General features: G+C 42.9%; 1 protein-coding gene across 2 annotated transcripts in view; it reads left to right on the top strand.

Annotated features, from left to right (window-relative positions):
- Positions 1-5,570: 5,570 nt before the first annotated feature.
- Positions 5,571-21,306, top strand: part of LOC112070677 (cadherin-7-like) — a 136,935-nt gene continuing 121,199 nt past the window's right edge. The window contains exon 1 of one of the 2 annotated variants that reach the window (XM_024138106.2): positions 5,571-5,921. The gene's annotated coding sequence lies outside the window, so the exon portion shown is untranslated. The remainder of the gene's footprint in view (positions 5,922-21,306) is intronic. The other variant, XM_070439070.1, reaches the window with a different exon arrangement.

Genomic DNA, 21,306 nt, shown 5'->3' on the forward strand with positions numbered 1-21,306 from the left:
TATTATTGGCATTGCCCCCACCCCCCCCCCCGTCCCCCCCCCCCCCCCCACCACCCTCCCCTGTTCAAGAGCTGACAATCTTTTATCTCTGTATCGTATCTATGCATTAGTCCACGTTAAATACTTCTACTCTACCAACATCTGCACATATTACCTCAGATTACCTCACACCAGGGCCCCCCCCACCCCCCCCATTTGGAATTCTTACCAGTAAACCTCTCCGTCTTATTTATATGAATATCAGCCTCCACATTGACTCTTTACCCAGTACCCCTGTATTTATAGCCTCCACATTGGACTCGTTTACCATGAGTCCACCCCCTTCTGTTTAATATAAGCCCCACATTGACTCTGTACCGTAACACCCCATTGAAAATATAAGCCTGCCACACTTGACTCTGTACCGTACCCCCTGTTATATAGCCTCCACAGACTTTTACCCGAGTATTACCCTCCAATATCCCTTTTGTTATATATGCCTCACATTGACTCTTGTACCCAATTACCCCCCTTGGGTTACATATAGGCCACTCCAACCTGCCATGACTCTGTACCTCCGGTAACACCCTTATTATAGCCTATCTCCCACATTGACTCTCCACCCCCCCTTGCCTGATTTACTCCCGGTCTAACCCCCTGTGTATATAGCCTCCACATGACTCTGTACCCCAGTACCCCCCTGTATATAAGCCTCCCACAGTGACTTCGTCGACCGTAAACACCCTGTGATATAGCCTCCACATTGACGCTTCTTTTGTACCGGTTATCCCCTGCCAATATAGCCCTCCACATGACTTCTGTACCGGTACTTACCCCGTATATAGCCTCCACATTGACTCTTATACCGGGGGTTAAACCCTATTATGCCCTTCCACATTGACTTCTTACCAGTACCCCTGTTATATAGCCTCCACATTGCTCTGTACCGATAACACCCTGTATAAGGCCTCCAACATGTGACTCTGTACCAGTACCCCCTGCATTATAAGGCCTCCTACATTGACTCTCGTACCGGTACCCCCTGTATATAAGCCTCGCACATTGACTCTGTACCGGTACCCCGTGATATATAGCCTCACATTGACTCTGTAACCGTACCCCGCTGTGTATATAGCCCCACATTGACTCGGTACCGGTACGCCCTCTGTATATAGCCTCCACATTGGGACTCGTGTACCGGACCCCCTGTATATAACCTCCACATTGACTCGGTTACGCGGTACCCCCTGTATATAGCCTTCCCATTGACTCGGAACCGGTTACCCCGTATATAGCCTCCCACATTGACTCTGTACCCGGTTTACACCCTTATATAAGCCTCCACATTGACTCTTGTACCGGTACCTCCTCCTGATATATAGCCTCACCCACCACTATGACTCTGTACCGGATACCCCCTGTATAATCTCCACATTGACTCTGTACCGGTAACCCCCTGTATATTAGCCTCCACATTGACTCTGTACCGGGTACACCCCTGTATTATAGCCTCCACATTGACTCTGTACCGGTACCCCCTGTAATATAGCCTCCACATTGACTCTGTACCGGTACCTGTCCTGTATATAGCCTCCACATTGACTCTGTACCGGTACCACCTGTATATAGCCTCCACATTTGACTCGTGTAACCGGTACCCCCTGTATATAGCCTCGCACATTGACTCTGTAACCGGTACCCCTGTATATAGGCCCTCCACAATTGACATTCTGTACCGTATACCTGTATATAGCCACCCACATTGACTCTGTACCGGTACCCCTGTATATAGCCTCCACATTGACTCTGTTACCGGTACCCCTATATATAGTGCCTCTCCACATTGACTTCTGTACCGTCCACCCTGTATATAGCCTCCACATTGACTCTGTACCGGTACCCCTGCTATATAGCCTCCACATTGACTCAATTACCGGTACCACCTGTAGATAGCCTCCACATTGACTTGTACCACGTACCCCTGTATAAGCCTCCACATTGACTCTGTACCGGTACCCCCTATATATAGCCTCCACATTGACTCTGTACGGTACCCCCTGTATATAGCCTCCACATTGACTCTGTACCGGTAACCACCTGTATATAGCCTCCACATTAACTCTGTACCGGTACCCCTTATGATAGCCTCCACATTGACTCGGTACCGGTACCTCCATGTTATAGCCTCCACATTGACTCTGTACGGTAACCCTGTATATAGCCTCCACATTGACTCTGTACCGGTACCCCCTGTATATAGCCTCCACATTGACTTCTGTACCGGTTACCCCTGTAATAGCCTCCACATTGAACTCTGTACCGGTACCCCCTGTATATAGCCTCCACATTGACTCTGTACCGGTACCCCCTGTATATAGCCTCCACATTGACTCTGTACCGGGTACCCCCTATATAAGCCTCCACATGACTCTGTTACGGTACCCCATGTGTATAGCCTCCACATTGACCTGTACCGGTCCACCTGATATAGCCTCCACATTGACTCTGTACCGGTACCCCCCCTATATATAGCCTCCACATTGACTCTGTTAAACCGCGTACCCCCTGTATATAGGCCTCCACATGACTCGTGTACCCGGTACCACCTGTATATAGCCTCCACATTGACTCTTACCGGTACCCCCTATATTATAGCCTCCACATTGACTCTGTACCGGTTACCCCCGTGTATTATAGCCTCCACATTGGACTCTTACCCGGTTTACCCCCCTGTATATAGCCTCCACATGACTCTGTACGGTACCCCCTGTATATAGCCTCCACATTGACTCTGTTACCGGTACCCCCTAGATATAGCCTCCACATTGACTCTGTACCTGGTACCCCCATGTGTATAAGCCTCCACATTGAACTCTTGTACCGGTACCCCCTGTATATAGCCTCATACAACCTACAGTATGTTGTGATAATTGCGTTGTTTGCTCTATAACCCATTTGTTCATACGCCACCTTGATATACAATAAGGCCGTGAAAACAAAAAAAGACAACATTCACACAGTGGCAGAATAAAATCAACTACATGTTTGTTTCATCACAAACCCGGAGAGCAAAATCTGTCTGGTGAAGTCTCCACAGCAATTATTAACAAACAGTTACATGACCTACAGCATGTTCAAGCAAGTTAATGTTTTCTTCAGTTTACTAAACAACTACTGATTTAGAACCACAGGGTTACCGCAAGTCAGCACAAAGACAACAGGAGCCCTGCCTCCGCTATTCCAGCACCATTTAAAACTTCAACGTTTAAACATCAACAAGGCTATAATACAGTGAAAACAAACKTAAAGACTTACCAAAAACAATTTAGTCCAATCAATGTTGCCAAWCATCATGTGGCTGTCGGTAGCCTAGTGGTTAGAGTGATAGGCCAGTAACCAGAAGGTTCCTGGATCAAATCCCTGAGTTGACAAGGTAAAAATCTGTCCTTCTGAGCAAGGCTGTTAACCCACTGTTCCCCGGGTGCTGTGGATGTTGATTAAAGCAGCCCCCTGCACCTCTATGATTCAGTAGAGGTTGGCTTCAATGCAGCAGAATACATTCAGTTGAACAACTGACTAGGTATCTCAATGGTGTTGATGTATTTAACTATTCAATAGCAACAAAAAAAAAATTGACCAATTTATGAACTTTTGTTAGTCCCCATGAAGTCAAATGCTATTTCTAAGGGTGTTAGAATGACGTTAAGGGTTAGAGTCAGACGTTAAGTTTAGGGTTAAGGATACATTTTCGGGTTAAGGTTAGGATTAGGGTGAGGCTAAGAGTACGGGTTAGGGGTTAGGGAAAATTGGATTTTAAATGGGACTGAATTGTATGTCCCCTCAAGGTTAGCTGTACAAGACTGTGTGTGTGTGTGTGTGTGTGGGGTGTGTGTGTGTGTGTGTGTGTGTGTGTGTGTGTGTGTGTGTGTGTGTGTGTGTGTGTGTGTGTGTGTGTGTGTGTGTGTGTGTGTGTGTGTGTGTGTGTGTGTGTGTGTGTGTGTGTGTGTGTGTGTGTGTGTGTGTGTGTGTGTGTGGTGTGTGTGTAAGTAAAAAAAAAAAAAGGGACTCACATCTACTTGGATGTCGCCAATGCCATCCTCCTCTTTTTCATGTTGGCAAAACGGTCTATGAGTCTGTCATACAGTACGCTTTTAGTTTTTGTTGTCCTAGGCTACCTAGCTAAAATCCTACCTAGCCTGACTTACTCACATGGGCAACAATGAACCAGCTATGTTAGCTAGCTAGTTACAGCTAAGCTACATATTTAACTTCAACCGTCTCAGGCCAAAGGCACAATATATTCATTTATGGTTAGATCAGAATCACCATCATAATCATTTGCCTGTAAAGAGAATGAAGTCAAAACCACCAGTCTAAATCTCCATTCATGTCTTATGAAAGGACCGATTTAGCAAGCTAGCTAACGTAGGCAATCAATACAAGCAGACCAGAAACAGACACCTTTTTCCAGACAATTAGGTTTTGCGTTGAATATGATTTGATTGGCGGCAACTCTTTTGGTCCAGACAGCATCAGATACATGGGCTACACATACTGAGACAGGGGGGCGCTGTTTCCCTCGCTCGGATGATTTCTCCAGTGAGATTCAACCACTTGCGAATTGAAGGGAAATTATGAAAACAGGGAGATTAAAGAAATTAGTTTATTATTAAAATAAAAAAAATAAAAAAAGTCAAATATTTGGGGAAGCTTGGCTTCCATGAATACACGCAACTGTACCTACTATAAAATATGATGGCCGATCTTTGATGTTATGGGGCTATTTTGCTACCAAGTACCTGGACATTTTTAGCCAAAAACCTGGTTGCCTCTGCCAGGAGGCTGAAACTTGGCCACAAGTAGATCTTTCAGAGAGACAATGACCACAAGTCCACACACAAATCTACAAAGAACTCCATTGAAAACATATTGGTTCGAATTGAAAAAAGCAATCCATAAGTGCAGACCGAAGGATATCAAAGATCTGGGAAGATTCTGTATGGAGGAATGGTCATAAGATCCCTCCTAATGTGTTCTCCAATCTCATAAAACATTTTAGAAAAAGGTTAAGTGTTGTTATCCTTACAAAGGGAGGATTAGTATAATTATATAATGTAATAATATATAATAATATGTAATATAATGTTGCATAYAATATAGCTCAGTATTTCAATGATTTATTTTTGTATTTTTTTTGCTCATCTTTAGGAAGGGTGTGACCATGTATCAATTTCATCCTCATGCCTTGTCTGCAAAACATGTTTTTGAGTGACAAYAATTAACACAAGGAGCAGTAAATCTCTTTTCATTTTACACAAGAGCATTGTGGGAACACACCAGTATTTAGTGGTAATTAGCCTCGTTCAATTCTGCTATCCTACTGATGTTCATTCTAATTCAAAATCATTGCTAATAAAAAGAAGAATTGCTATGTTATTAACGTATGCCAATAATATTGTTGAGCCAGGAAAAGTAGCCTGGAGCCATGCGCTTGACTGCCTCCAATTCCACTAGCTCTATAAAATGCCATTTGAAACAAGCTTCAGGACATTGTTTCACGACCGGCAGTTAGATTTTTCTCCAACTTTTCCCCCCTAGTATGCGGAATCGTTCTCGGTCTGCGTCTCGCTGCAGCTGTGACTTCTCAATGGAGATCATTGTAGCGACAACACGTAGTTGGAGCTAGGGAGCTGAGCAGCACAGTTATTGCAATCACGTTGAACGCGCCACTCACTGTCTGTGGCAGTGGCATCGTCCGGACGGTGTGAGAGAGAGGAAGACATCAAACGACAGTAGTGGTAAGGGGAGGTTTATAAGATGTTACAGCGCGGCTTTCTCAACACTTCGACTGTGGCAATGCCTTTACAATGTGTTGGATTCTTTTTTGGAGCATTGGCTATGTGATTGCGGGTTCCTTTTGAGTGCGTTCCAGAGAGGAAAAGGTATGCACCGCTATTCACTTTATATGTTAATTAACTATCCAAAGGTGCGATTTTAAATTCTAGTGAATTTCTTGAACACAAATGTTCTGTATGCACTAAAAATGTGTTTCTGCAAAACTCTGACTGGATATGTATATCTTCTCAGCAGAAATCGCCCTCCAATAAATCTGGAAGAATAAAAACAAATTGGAATCTTTTCAAATCCGAAAATATCTGTTTTGCCGAGTCTATTTCTCCATAAGGTGTGTAAACTGACAGTGATGTTTGTTGCATGGGATTTATAATTGCATATGATAGTGAGGCCTCTAATGATTATAAAAAAGCATCGTTGATTCATGAATCAGCATTGTGTATAATATAAAGCTGTATAATTACGGATACGGTTTAAACTGCGGCTGATGTCAATTTTGTATCGGCTAAAACTTTGATGTATATTAACCGAGTTACTATTTTACATTACTTTTTGGACGAGTGGGAACTATCATTAATACTTCAACTGAAAACGTATCTAGGCTATCTTTATCAGTACACTTTTGAGTGACACTTTGGGTTTCATAATAAATGTAGGCAGACATACGTCAGATAATGCGGAAGGTTAACTCTTGCCGATATGAAATTACACAGTATCTCTCGGTATCGAACGTCTCTGCATCGTTCATCAGTCGAGTCAATGATAGTGCGGTCTGAACAACGGAACTGGCCTTCCAGGCACAGCGTGTAGGGTCTCTTTTGACCACTGCGTGGCGTGAATGGTAGTAGCCAATAGTTTAGTAGGCAATGAAAACGTATTTTTCACGATTTCAGTTCATCTCATAAAAATAGATCAATAATAGCACGTTTTTGGGGCTCATTCAGTAGTGTTTACCTGATTTAAGTAGAATCCTGTTAAAATAATATTGTTATAAGTATAATTTATATTCCTAAAACATCAGTTGAAAATTATACTGTTGCTGCTTCCTGTTGTCATATATTTTTGATTTACAGTTTAGTTTCAAAGAACTGGTTTTAATGTATGAATTCATAATCAATATGCTGAAATAGGTCGTGATATTTTGATTATTTGTTTTCAGATTACTTGTATTTTGCTAAATTAGTACCTAGATTATAAACTGCACAGCACCAACATTTGCCAAGCCTCCTATTAATTAGCTTGTTCTACTGTAGTCAGTAGCATGTGCAAACTAATCACTCACATCGATATTGTATTAAAATCAATGAAACTGGGACAATAACAGCAGCCAGATGTACCATTTGCTCTCTTCTAAAAGACAAAAATTCCACAGACATTCTTATCCGGGGCGATTTACACTCGCAATCAGGGTTAAGTGCATATTAAGTGCCTTGCTCAMGGGCATATTGGCATATTTGTTAACTAGTCATGTCGGGGATACAAACCAGCAACCTTTTGGTTACTGGCCCAACGCTCAGAACAGCTAGGCTACAAACCACAAAAAACTTGGGTAAACTACAAATACCTGTCGATTAGATGATAGATGGCCAATACGAAATAGGAAACCCAACACTTTTTTTGCCTGGATAATTTCAAAGAATCATCACCTCACAGGTAGTTCTACATAGTGACATAGGTTGCCCTTTTTCATAGCTGACTGTCAAATCTGTGTATTTGTTTGTGACCAGCAACTTTTATGCAGAGAAAGCTCTGAATTATTTGTGCTGTTCGAGTTTGAAAATGACAACTGCTTTCTTCCATAGGGTGGCGTACAATTGGCCCAGCGTCTTCCGGGTTAGGCCGGTGTAAGCCGTCATTGTAAATAAGAATTTGTTCTTGCCTAGTTAAATAAAGGTTCACATTTATGAATAATAATAAATAAAATAAACGAACATGCTGACCAAACCGGCTCCGTGCGTGCGTCCGAGTGCGTGCCATCGTGCTCAAGTTGATTTTATCTACAGCCCACCAAACACATTCCTGACACACAGGTTAAAATACCAAAAGCAGCTGTGAACCAACTATATTCATTTGGGGACAGGTTGAAACACACATGAAACATTCATGGACATTTAGCTAGCTTGCTGTTGCTAGCTAATTTGTCCTGGGAGATAAATATCGGGTTGTTATTTCACCTGAAATGAATATGGTGAATATTGAATATTCTTTTTTACTGGATCTTTGTAGAATGTTGACCCATTTTCGAGTCACACAAAATCCTGTGTTCTCTACTTACGACAATTCATCCACAAATGACAGGGGAAATCTAGTTAGTTTTCTTTGATTAAAATCTCGCCCCGTAAATGTTTCTTCTTTGCAGATTTTATATGGCGGTTGGAAACCTACTTTAGGATGCATTTCCGCCACCAACTGGACTGGAGGAACGTGGTCATCTTTCTAACACCCAAGTGGGTGATAATAATAATATGTAATATAATGTACATTTATTTTTCAACGGCTCACTCAACGCTGCCGGTTTGGTCAGCATGTTAGTCCTACGATGGACAGGGGCGTATGATAAAACCAACGGTACCAAAACCAAAGATATTTGTCAGTTTAAAGCGAAAGGATGTGTAATTCCACTCAATTGTGTGTGGTGAAATTGCAAGCTTGTTTAATAAGGTAGTAAGACTAACTGTTTTACATTAGTGAAATTAGCGCAATATAAAATAATTTTATTGCAAAATAATTCTACATTTCAGTTTAAGATAATATGATAATAATCTGTTTCTCACTCATTTAACCATTTGGAGAGTTTAAAAAACACAATTCAGTCGGGCGGTCTAGACTAGAACCTCCATACTGTCCGTTGTTGAAAGTTCAACGTCCCTTGTTGTTGCAACATGTGAGCTGTAGGCCTATACCCTACGATTTAAGTCATCTGATTGAAAAAAGACTTGGGGGGGGGTGCAAAGTCAGCATTTTATGTTTTGAAGAACATATATTAAATTGGCAGTATATTATGTAGGYCTATGCCCACAAATTGAGATGTCTAAGAAGTTGACTCAAAGTATATTTTTCTTTAACAATTTAAGACAATATTTTTTCGAAAATATATTAGGCTCCAATGTATCTTAAAGGTGTTTCTTTCCAAACAGATTGTTGTTGTTTTATTTCTTTGCTAACGTTGGCCTATAAGGTTGTGTATTGACGCTACTATACCTGTTTATTATTCGGGCTGAGCTTGAACAACAAGACATGATTGAGGATGATGGTGTAGACCTTGTTTTTGCCCGGCGGTAGGGACATGATAAGCGATCACGGCGGAGGCACTGCTTCACATGTTGATTATGTCCCTATACCGCCCTTAAGTCCTAGTAGAGATGCTAATACGTGTGTGTGTGTGTGTGTGTGTGTGTGTGTGTGTGTGTGTGTGTGTGTGTGTGTGTGTGTGTGTGTGTGTGTTGTGTGTGTGTGTGTGTGTGTGTGGTGTGTTGTGTGTGTGTGTGTGTGTGTGTATATGTGTGTGTGTGTATATGGTGTAGTGTTGTGTTTGTATGTGTGTGTATGTGTGTGGGTGTGTTGTGTGTGTGTGTTGTGTGTGTGTGTGTGTTGTGTGTGTGTGTGTGTGTGTGTGTGTTGTGTGTGTATATGTGTATGTGTGTGTGTTTGTATGTGTGTGTATGTGTGTGTGTGTGTGTGGTTGTGTGTGTGTGTGTGTGTGTGTGTGTGGTGTTGTGGTGTGTGTGTGTGTGGGTGTGTGTGTGTGTTTGTGTGGTGGTGTGTTGTGTGTATATGTGTTGTGTTGATATTGTTGTGTGTGTGTGTTTGTATTGTGTGTGTTGTGTGTGTGTGGTGTGTGTGTGGTGTGTGTGTGTGTGTGTGTGTGTGGTGCGTGTGTGCGTGTGTGTGCGCGTGTGCGTGTGTATGTGTGTTGTGTATGTAATGTAGTAGTGTTGTGATGTGTGTGTGTGTGTGTGTGTGTGCCTTATTCCTTACAAAAAATATTGCAGTTTTGAAACTGCAGTGAAAGTGCAGTAACTGCAGTCAACTGTGGTATTTTGGAACCAGTGATTGCAGTGTACTAGCTATACTGCACAGTAACTGCAGTCAACTGTGGTATTTCGGAACCAGTGATTGCAGTGTACTAGCTATACTGCACAGTAACTGCAGTTAAACTGCAAAATGTCTGCAGTAAAAAAATAAAAAATAAAGTGTTATTTTGGACGCAGTATTTTCAGCCTACTGCATTGCACTGCAGTTATATTGCACACTGACTGTAATCTTTTTTTCGTAAGGGATGTCTTGCAGAAAAGATATAGGCCTATGATAAATAAACAGAGTCTCGTTGCTCCTGGAAATATATCAACATTCTCACCATTTCAATGTTGTTTTTAATAGCTTACCTCTGTGCTGGTATGTAGCCTATGATTCTTCAGGGTGTTTTTTGATTAGTTAATGTGTTAAATAAGAAGCACATCAAGTGGTTAGCGGCAYACCCAAAGTGCAAAATGACTAGGTTATATTTAATGGTGTTGGTTAATAATGCCCCTCAGAAAAAGCTAGAAGGTGATGGGGTGATGTTTTATGTTGTCATTATTTTTGAGAGTTGTTCTGATATATATTTATTAAAGCTTTTGTAAGAATCAATCCAAAATAGGTTAATGAATGGGTTAGGGCGGCTTCGCGTTTGCATCATCATGGCTATGTCTCCAAACTGTTTCTCAACCTGGTAACTTCTGCCTCAGTCTCTCTCTAGCACAATAAAGAGCTGCAAATTGAGTCGGCTGGCGATAATAATGAGGCCATATGTTACCAGTCACTGCCCGCGCTGTGCTTGATGTCCAGATGCCAGGAGCGACGGGCACTCTCTGCGTCTGAGCGTTCTGTCCCCAGCGGAGACTGCGGTCGTTCCCACAGCAGGGGCATGTGCTCTAGAAGCCTGCATTTGCACGTCGCTTCGAGGCAGCTCTCTTTCTCTAGCGAAATGAGTTGTTGAGAGATAGAGAAGAAGGGGAGCTACGGTACAGTAGTGGGAGAAGGGGAAGGAGGGGTTGATATGGAGGGATGGTGGTGGTGCAAGCGCTCAAATTGCACACTGTTTAAGTGCGCTCTCCTCTGACTCTGTGGATTTTACAGTAACTAGTCACGGCGGGAAGCGCGCGCTTGCCGCCAGTGCAACTCATGTCAGATGGCACGAGAGTCTAATGAGACTTCATCATCCTGTCTCAGTGCATTTGGGAGAGCCGTAGAAAACCTGTGTCSGTCGTCATGCAGTGCCAACACCGACAGAGGGCATATTTCCGGACAGGGATGAAAAATAAGTGGGGGAGAGAGAAAGGGGAAACGGGGGAGAGAAACATACACACACAGAGAGAGAGAGAGAGAGTGAGAGCGAGAGAGAGAGAGAAAAGGGTTGTCAAGTCTGCTTTGAGCTATAGAACAATTTGCACTGTGAGAGTGAGGCAGGGATCTTGGCATGGGGGACCCATGGTGCCCTGGTGTGCACTGTGTACATATCAGGGAGAAGAGAGGATTATTGTTTGTGTGTGTGTGTGTGTGTGTGTGTGTGTGTGTGTGTGTGTGTGTGTGTGTGTGTGTGTGTAGGGGCTGATGGGGGGGTTGGACACTCGTTGGCAAATGTTTGGGAGGGGTCTAGTGAGACCCAGCTGCTGAATAAAAGATAAACGTACTGCTAGGCTGCATCCCAAATCGCACCCTATTGGCTATATAGTGCTCTACTTTAGACCAGGGCCCATAGGACTGGGATTCAATCCGATCACGCTTTGTCTGCTTTTTATAGGCACTGTTTCCGCGTTCGCAGACACCACATTCATGGTAAAAGCTGCATATATCGGCTCAATCAGAAATAGCATTTATTAAATGGCGCATAGCAATTTACAAAAATGCGATCAGATTGAATCCCAGGCCTAGTCTAGGAATACCTTGTTGGACCTAAGACTTGGAGCTCCGGTACCGCTTGCCGTTTGGTAGCAGAGAGAACAGTCTATGACTAGGGTGGCTGGAGTCTTTGACAATTTTTAGGGCCTTCCTTTGACACCGCCTGGTATAGAGGTCCTGGATGTCAGGAAGCTTGGCCTCAGTGATGTACTAGGCCGTACGCACTACCCTTTGTAGTGCCTTGCGGTCGGAGGCCAAGCAGTTGCCATACCAGGCAGTGATGCAACCAGTCAGGATGCTCTCAATGGTGCAGAACTTTTTGAGGATCTGAGGACCCATTCCAAATCTTTTCAGTCTCCTGAGGGGGAATAGGCTTTGTTGTGCACTTTTCACGACTGTCTTGGTGTGTTTGGACCATGATAGTTTGTTGGTGATGTGAACACCAAGGAACAGCTCAACCTGCTCCACTACAGCACCGTCGATGGGAATGGGGGTGTGCCTCGGCCCTCCTTTTCCTGTAGTCCACAATCATCACCTTTGTCTTGATCACGTTCAGGGAGAAGTTGTTGTCGGCAAACGAGTCGTGCCTGGCCATGCAGTCATGAGTGAACAGGGAGTACAGGAGGGGACTGAGCACGCACCCCTGACGGGCCCCCGTGTTGAGGATCAGCGTGGTGGATGTGTTGTTACCTACCCTTACCACCTGGGGGCGGCCCGTCAGGAAGTCCAGRATCCAGTTGCAGAGGGAGGTGTTTAGTCCCAGGGTCCTTAGCTTAGTGATGAGCTTTGAGGGCACTATGGTGTTGAACGCTGAGCTGTAGTCAATGAATATCATTCTCACATAGGTTCCTTTTGTCCAGGTAAGTGTTCCGACTGGTTAAARAGCGACTGCTCCTAAAAAGCATTGTCTCGTTTTAAAAATGGCCTTTGTGGTATTGATAGGAGTTGTAAACATTTCACGGAGAGTAAACATTTACTACAAAGTGTAAATAGGATCATTTTGTTCATAAAGTCAGTCTGGTCCAAAACTGAGATTTTTGAGATGACAGGAAAGAATGGTATGTAACAGAATGAAAGGTAACGTAACAGTTTTCCATGCGTTGGGATTATTTTAATCTTGCCCACATGGCCACAGCTGGCAGCATCCAAGTAGTCATCAATTTGGAGCCAGCACACGACCCAATTGATATGCCCATGGTCAATTTGGTTTAACGTTCGATATCCATATGGGGCTAGTTAGAGACCATCAGTAAATTATATAATGTGCATGTGAAAATATTTTTCAAGTGAAAGTAGCTCCACATTTCAATGACTTAAAAACCTCAAACCAACTATAAATTGTAGAAATTCATATACAAATATTGAAAGCATTTAACAAGAGAACTAAAAGATGTGCAACATGAAAATATTGTCCCATTTGCATTGTGTCATTTATTGATAGCCTATCTCTGGGGATAGTAATGGACTATCTGAAGGCAAGCACATCAGCCGGTTGAAGCTAATTGGCTAAACAATTTGTCTAACTCTTCCCACCTGCGAACACACACACACACACTACACCCACATCAACCACACCCTGAAACCAACTCACGTTAGAATTCAGTCATGGCCACTAGCATTTCTTAGTGAACCAAATCTAAAACTGGTTAAGGTAAGGGTTATTTTTTCATTTTATTTAACCAGGTAAAACCCATTGAGGTTAAAAACGTCTTTTGCGAGGGCGACCTGGCAAGAAGRCAAAACATGGAAATAGCAGCGTGTCCATAAAACATTACAGAAAAATACAGAATACACACAAAAGACTAGTTAAAGATACAATTGAAGATTAGAAACAACTGCAGTTATAACAAACAGTGTTATCGATCAGAGTCTTTAAAACACCAAAGGACACTAACTCCCCTAACTTTACAATCTTCCGAATCTTCTGAAGCATGTTCCAGGATGAAGGGGCATTATGGGAAAAAGATTGTTTCCCCATCTCAGTTCTAGCCTTAGGACAGCAGCGACTGTGAACGAAGACTACATTGAGTGACTGATCTGGTCTGTAAGGAACAGAGATACAAAGGGAGTTGTCCCATCAATGCTTTGTACATAAAAGTGTAGCAGTGCTTTAGCCTCCTGGTGGAGAGACAGGTCCATTGCACCATAGCATACAGGTCACAGTGATGGGTCAGTGATCTAGCATTGGTAATAGATCTTAAAGCACCGTGATACACTGTGTCCAGAGTTTTCAAGATACTTGCTGAGGCCTGCATATAGACAATATCACCCTAATCCAGCACTGATTTTAAAAAAGTGCTTTGAACAAGATGTTTTCTGACTAACATTGAAAAGCAAGATTTGTTCCTGAAATGGAAACCCAATTTCAACTTCCGTTTCTTGGTCAAGTTATCAATGTGAGTTTAAATTGAAACTTTTCATCTAACCAAAWCCCAAGATACTGATAGGAGGTGACCCTATCAATTTGCTGGCCTGTTATAGTTAAATACGGCAAGTGACTCTATCTGTTTACTTTCAGGGAAGAGAAAACCATTAACTTTGTTTTCCTTTCATTAAGCACAAGTTTCAATTGGGAAATCTGCTTTTGAATAACATCAAAGGCCAACTGTAAGTCCTGAAAAGCCTTCTCAATACTAGATGCGCTAGAATAAATAATTGTGTCATCAGCATACAGATAGAGATTTGCAGAGTCAACAGTCTTCCCTATATCATTTATATACAGTGTAAAAAGGATCRGACCTAAAATTGAGCCCTGGGGAACTCCTTTTGTAAGCTTTCGAAACTCAGATTTATWAWTTTTTTTACCTTTATATAACTAGGCAAGTCAGTTAAGAACAMATTTTTATTTTCAATGATGGCCTAGGAAAAGTGCCTTGTTCAGGGGCAGATTGACAGATTTTTACCTTGTTAGCTCGGGGATTCGATCTTGCAACCTTTCAGATACTAGTCCAACGCTCTAACCACTAGGATCCATACCGTCCTTAGCTACACACTGTGTTCTGTCAGAAAGATAGTTTTGGAACCAATCCATCAACACTCAAACCAACCTTTTTAAGTCTATACAACAGCAGGTCAACAGTGTCCGAGGCCTTCGATAAGTCAATAAAAAGTGAAACACAGTGATTTGTCTTGTCCTGATCATCTAGAATATCACCTACAACCTTACTTACAGCAGTAACTGTACTATGCTTGGTTCTAAAACCCGACTGGAATTGAGATAAAACTGAGTTATTATAAAGAAAGTCTTTCAACTGTGAGTTTTCCAAAACTTTTGCCAGTGCAGACAGTTTAGATACGGGACGATAGTTATCCAACAGGGACGTATCTCCACCTTTTATGTAAAGACGTAACATAGGCTGCTTTCCAGACTTTTGGAATGGTATTAATCACCAATGAAAGAATTTAATATATGAGTGAGAGGGGCAGCAATGAATTCTGCAACATTTTATTTTATTTTTTATTTTTAAATATGGGTTTAATTCATCCGGCCCAGCTGCTTTCTTAATATCAATAGATTTTAGTTCCTTTACAACTTCTGAAAGCTCAATCTCTGTAAAATTAAATGGATGAATCATAAGCCGGCATGTGGCAATTTCATTCACAGCCTCATTTGAGATGTTAGGAAGGAGTTCATTATGAAATAAATGTCCAGGTTTAGCAAAATGCTCATTAAACATGTCAAGCAGTTTATTCTTGTCAGTCACATCCATTGAATTTGAGGTCAATTTCAGCAGAAGACCAGAGGAGTTTGTGTTAGCATTCATGGATTTAATGGTTTTCCATAATATCGTCGGGTTATTGAGGTTTGCCTTGGTGGATTCGTAATAGAAGCTAGATTTGCATTTCCGTATTAACAAGACACACTTATTTCTCAGTGCCCCGAAGAACTACCATTCAGCCTGGGAATTACTCTTTCTGGCTTTGGCCCATTGTGTATTTCGTTTATGGATCAAATCAGACAATTCCCCTGTAAACCAGGGATTGTCTCTATCTCCTTACCCGGTACTTTTTTGAGAGGGGCGTGTTTATCACAGATAGTAGAAAACATAGAATGAAAATAGGAGAATGCCTCTTCGATATCTGGAATAAGTGCAATCCTATCACAGTTGCATAAAGTTCATGCAGGAATGCCTGCTCACAGAACTGCCTAAAATCTATGAACCGAGAGGGCACTTTGGGGATTTTGGTGTCTCTAATGCAAATGAAATGGTATTTGTCACATGCGCTGAATACTACAGGTGTAGACAGTGAAATGCTTACTTTACAAGCCCTTAACCAACAATGCAGTGTCAATGATCACTTAAATCATTAGCGAAAATACCAACGGCCCAAGTATTTATGAGGATTGTTTGATAGAATAACATCAATAAGTGTTGACTTAGAGATATCTTTGGGATTGAGTCTTGTGACTGTATTTATCATTTTAGTAAACTTGAATGTAATGCACAGTCCTCTTATGGCCTCAGAGTTTGGAGATTCCAGTTTAAATCGTCCATAAGGACCATTGCACCCCCCCCCCCCAACCACACATCAATTCAGCCAGAGAATCCAGGGATTCTACTTTTGCAGATGGAGGTCTATAACATCCTATCACATCTAAGTTCACAGCTTTTGATAACTGCAGCTTCAATGCTAAAAACTCATTAGATAAAGACCTTAGTTCAGTAACCACATATATGTCTTTAATATAGATGGCTATACCTCTACTTTGTCGGTCACATTGATAAACATTATAACCATCCAAGCCTATAGACTGATTTAGAACAGATTTCTTAAGACAGGTCTCGAACAGTACTAAGACATCTTGGTCAGCAGTGTGAACCCAGAGTTTTATCATGTAAACTCCTCACATTAATATGCATCAGTCCCAACCCTGATCTAGTTTTAAAATCATTTGGAGTGGGAAGTTCATCCATAGCCAATGGGCCTGGGTTTGAGTGAATGTTTCCTGATCTATAGCCAATGTGCTTGGGTTTGAGTGAATGTTTCCTGATCCATAGCCAATGGGCCTGGCTTTGGGGTGGAATGTTTCCTGTCTATAGCCAATGGGCTTGGGTTTGAGTGAATGTTTCCTGATCATAGCCAATGGGCCTGGCTTTGGGTGAATGTTTCCTGATCTATAGCCAATGGGCTCGGTTTGGGTGAATGTTTCCTGATCCATAGCAATGGGCTGGCTTTGAGTGAATGTTTCCTGATCCTAGCCAATGGGCCTGGCTTTGGGTGAATGTTTCCTGATCTATAGCCAATGGGCCGGGTTTGGGTGAATGTTTCCTGATCCATAGCCAATGGGCTTGGGTTTGGGTGAATGTTTTCCTGATCTATAGCCAATGGGCTTGGGTTTGGGTGAATGTTCCTGATCCATAGCCAATGGGCCTGGCTTTGGGTGAATGTTTCCTGACACCAAAAGCAAAGAAAAATAAAACACCTTGATTTATTTCTTCCTAAAAACTCTCTGCCCTTAGATTATTTAAAATAATCCAAACTACAGTCATCTGATACAGCAAACATAGTTTTTAGCGAGACCAAACCCTGTAGATGAGAACGTTTTATGAAACATGTCAAGCAGTAGGAGCAAATGGTAACACAATCGGATCCCTCTGAAAGACAAAGCTGCATACCATCAGTCAAAGTAGAGTTTAGTGGTATCTCTAGGTTAGGGAGATGAGATTGTTTTTGATCATCTGACTATGCAATGAGCCATAATCCATGTAGGCAGCAATTAAAACTATTTGTACAAAAATACCAATTTTAATCACTGAAACCAACAATTCACTTGTTAGAACGGTCAGCGCGTTCAACAGCCGCTGCAGGAATGTACTGACAGGGATTTCACCCAGTGTGTGGGTCTGGTCAATGCACCCAGTCGCCTCGCAGTAGGCTACCGCACAGTGAGGCAGAGCGGGCCCAGTAGACCGGTCAATCACCGGTGGCTAGTCCACCTGGCAGGGGTATCCTGTGCTAGGAAGCACAGCGCATCTAGACGTTATGTCACAGCGCATCTAGACGTTATGTCACAGCGCATCTAGACGTTATGTCACAGCGCATCTAGCGTTATGTCACAGCGCAGATACCAACCTCCGGCTTCCACCACACAGCACAGCAAGGCAGGGAGGAGTCAGAAGACTCCGCTAGAATAGCGAAATGCAGATATAGAACCTGACCATCGAGGAGTATCCAAGGCTAGTCGGCCCAACTAGACCGTCAGTCACAGCACAGATGTATTCTTCCTCGGCTTTTAGGGGGTCCACCACACCGGCTTTATCTCCTTGTGTAGAAACCAGCAGATGTCAATTTAACACTTTGATTGCTTTGATCCTGTAGGACATTAGATTTTGCCTGTTGTTTAATGACAACTCTCGCAGCCTTTAACRGTTTTGCTAAGTAATAAAAAYKTGTWRCACATGAAACAAACAAACAGTGTGACTGACACAACATGCTCAGCAAAACTGACCTGCCTMCATCTTGATTGAATTGTAGTGGGTGGTAAGGGTTAAGGTAGGGGTTATGGTTTGGAATAGGGTTAAAACATTTAAAAATGTAACAAGTGCCTAGCACTGGGATTGAGGCCTCAATTCTCAGAACCAAAACGTGCAGTTTAAGCCCTCTCTCTATCCCCATCCAGGCCACGAGCCTTTACCAGATTGTAATGGGCAGTCATGTTGCCGCTAGTAGCTGGAATTGAAGGCATCTCCCGAAAACCTGGGGACATGGACAAACGTCGAAAACTGAAGTTGATCTGGTGTGACCTGGCTGGGAATAACATCCCGTAGGCTACCATCAAGTTTATACACAGCAGCACCAACTCTCAGGGCTTTATTCAGTGGAATCTGCATTACMGTATTTTTGTATCTAAACATATGACTTCTCTTGTGGCAAGATCAAATCTCAGAACGATTTTGTGTAGTTTAAAAGCTCACTCCTCAGCTTGATGTCCACTGAATCAAATTGCTAGCTTTTCAGTGGTACGGCTGGCTAAGACGATAGCAGGAGGGCAGTGACRTGTGTTTGCGAGACAGAGGACCTGAGATCCAGTCTTGGTGTGAGCTGGTGAGGGAGGAAGAGGTATTGTTAAGATAGCAGCGTTACACCTGTTACATGTGCATGACCGCTCCTGTAGGAATTGTTGTTGGCTAATATAAAGAAAGATTTGACATTGTCAAGACAGATCAGGACAAAGGCTTCCGCTGTAATTGTGTATTCATCAAGTTCTGCCCCGCGCTACTCTCGTCTGTGGTCATTGCACAATAATGACTCATATGGCAAGGGTTAGGGTGAACAGGGGTAGGACATAACATGGACATCAGAGTTTCCCATAATTACATTCAGTGTTCGCAGACCTGGGTTCAAAAGTGTTTGTTTTCTTTTCAAATATTTTAATATAGCTAGTTTCAAATCGCTCCCCGTCGCTTTACAAATTGGCCGTAACCCCTCAGTGATTGCGTGTTTGAGGGTTCTGGGTAGGACTGTTTGATTTCATGGTTCCAGATGGGCAGGCGTTTGCACTTTTGGGACAACTCCATTGGTTCCATTGTGSAGGGCAGAAACATACCAGTAGTAGTTGATCCCAGGTCTGGTAGTCAGGTCCATTCAGATCTGGTAGTGGAGATGGCCCAGGACAGAGTTTTGGAAAGCCTGATCTAGAATAGTAAAAAAGAAAAATGGCCCCCCATCAGGAATTGAACCATCTACAAGCGCCACACTCTACGAACTGAGMCAAACAGGAATAGAATAGTGAGACATTATCTGATAATCTAGGTGGTAATTTCCTGTGCCACTGCCAATAGCTGTTTAGCTCTTCTTGAACTCTTTACTTCTTCAATTCAACAGACYGTATGTACAGGATGCTGTTTAAAGAGAAGACATCTAGTCAGTTACTAAGCGCTTGTAATAACTCCCTGTAAAGGGAGGCTTATAAAAGAGATTAGAGGGTTTAGATAAGACATTTCCCCTTCATGCATCACCTCAGAAGCACTGCAGCGTGTGGGAAGAAAGAGGGACAAGAGAGAGAGAGAGAGAGAGGAGAGGGGGCAGAAAGGGAGAGGGGGGACAGAGAGAGATATGAGGACATTATCTGATAATCTAGTGGTAATTTCCTGTGCCACTGCCAATAGCTGTTTAGCTCTTCTTGAACTCTTTACTTCTTCAATTCAACAGACGTATGTACAGGATGCTGTTTAAAGAGAAGACATCTAGTCAGTTACTAAGCGCTTGTAATAACTCCCTGTAAAGGGAGGCTTATAAAAGAGATAGAGGGTTTAGATAAGACATTTCCCCTTCATGCATCACCTCAGAAGCACTGCAGCGTGTGGGAAGAAAGAGGGACAAGAGAGAGAGAGAGAGAGAGAGAGGGCAGAAAGGGGAGGGGGGACAGAGAGAAAAGATGGAGGCAGGGAGAGAGAGAGGGGGGAAGAGGCAGAGAGTGAAAAACAGAGGCAGGGAGAGATGGGGGCAGAGGAGAGAGAAGGGGGGCAGAGGCAGAGAGTGAAAAACAGAGACAGAGAGAGAGAGAGGGACGGAGCAGAGATAAAAACAGAGCAGGAGAGAGAGAGGGGGAAGAGGCAGAGAGTGAAAAACAGAGGCAGAGAGAGAGAGAGGGGGGGAAGAGGCAGAGAGTGAAAAAAGAGCAGAGAAGAGAGGGAAGAGAGAGGAGAGAGAGGCAGAGGAGAGCAGAGCAGATGGGAGGAGAGAAGGGAAGAACGCAGCACGAGGCAGAGAGTGAAGAGGAGGGAGGATGATCAAAAGAATGCATAAATTCATCTTGCCCCTCTGATGGAAGGGCCTTGTGAATTGGTGAAGAGATGTGGGTTTATGTCAACACAACTTCCAGAGTTACGGTACCCCATTTCAAACTTCTAAACAGCCAAATACGAAAACCCCCATGTCAAACCCAAATACGAACCCCCATGTCAAACCAAATACGAACCCCCATGTCAAACCAAATACGAACCCCCATGTCAAACCAAATACGAACCCCCATGTCAAACCAAATACGAAACCCCCATGTCAAACCAAATACGAACCCCATGTCAAACCAAATACGAACCCCCATGTCAAACCAAATACGAACCCCCATGTCAAACCAATACGAACCCCCATGTCAAACCAAATACGAACCCCCATGTCAAACCAAATACGAACCCCATGTCAAACCAAAACGAACCCCCATGTCAAATAATACGAACCCCCATGTCAAACCAAATAAGAACCCCCTGTCAAACCAAATACGAACCCCCATGTCAAACCAAATACGAACCCCCATGTCAAACCAAATACGAACCCCATGTCAAACCAAATACGAACCCCGATGTCAACCAAATACGAACCCCCATGTCAAACCAAATACGAACCCCCATGTCAAAAAACCCCCACAAATAACGAACCCCCATGTCAAACCAAATACGAACCCCCATGTCAAACCAAATACGAACCCCATGGTACAAACCAAAATACGAACCGCCCATGTCAAACCAAATACGAAACCCCCATGTCAAACCAAATACGAACCTCCCATGTACAAACCCAAACCAAATACGAACCCCCATGTCAAACCAAATACGAACCCCATGTAAACCAAATACAACCCCCATGTCAACA

Source organism: Salvelinus sp. IW2-2015, unplaced genomic scaffold (assembly GCF_002910315.2).
Source record: "Salvelinus sp. IW2-2015 unplaced genomic scaffold, ASM291031v2 Un_scaffold1390, whole genome shotgun sequence".
NCBI classification, from domain to species: domain Eukaryota; kingdom Metazoa; phylum Chordata; class Actinopteri; order Salmoniformes; family Salmonidae; genus Salvelinus; species Salvelinus sp. IW2-2015.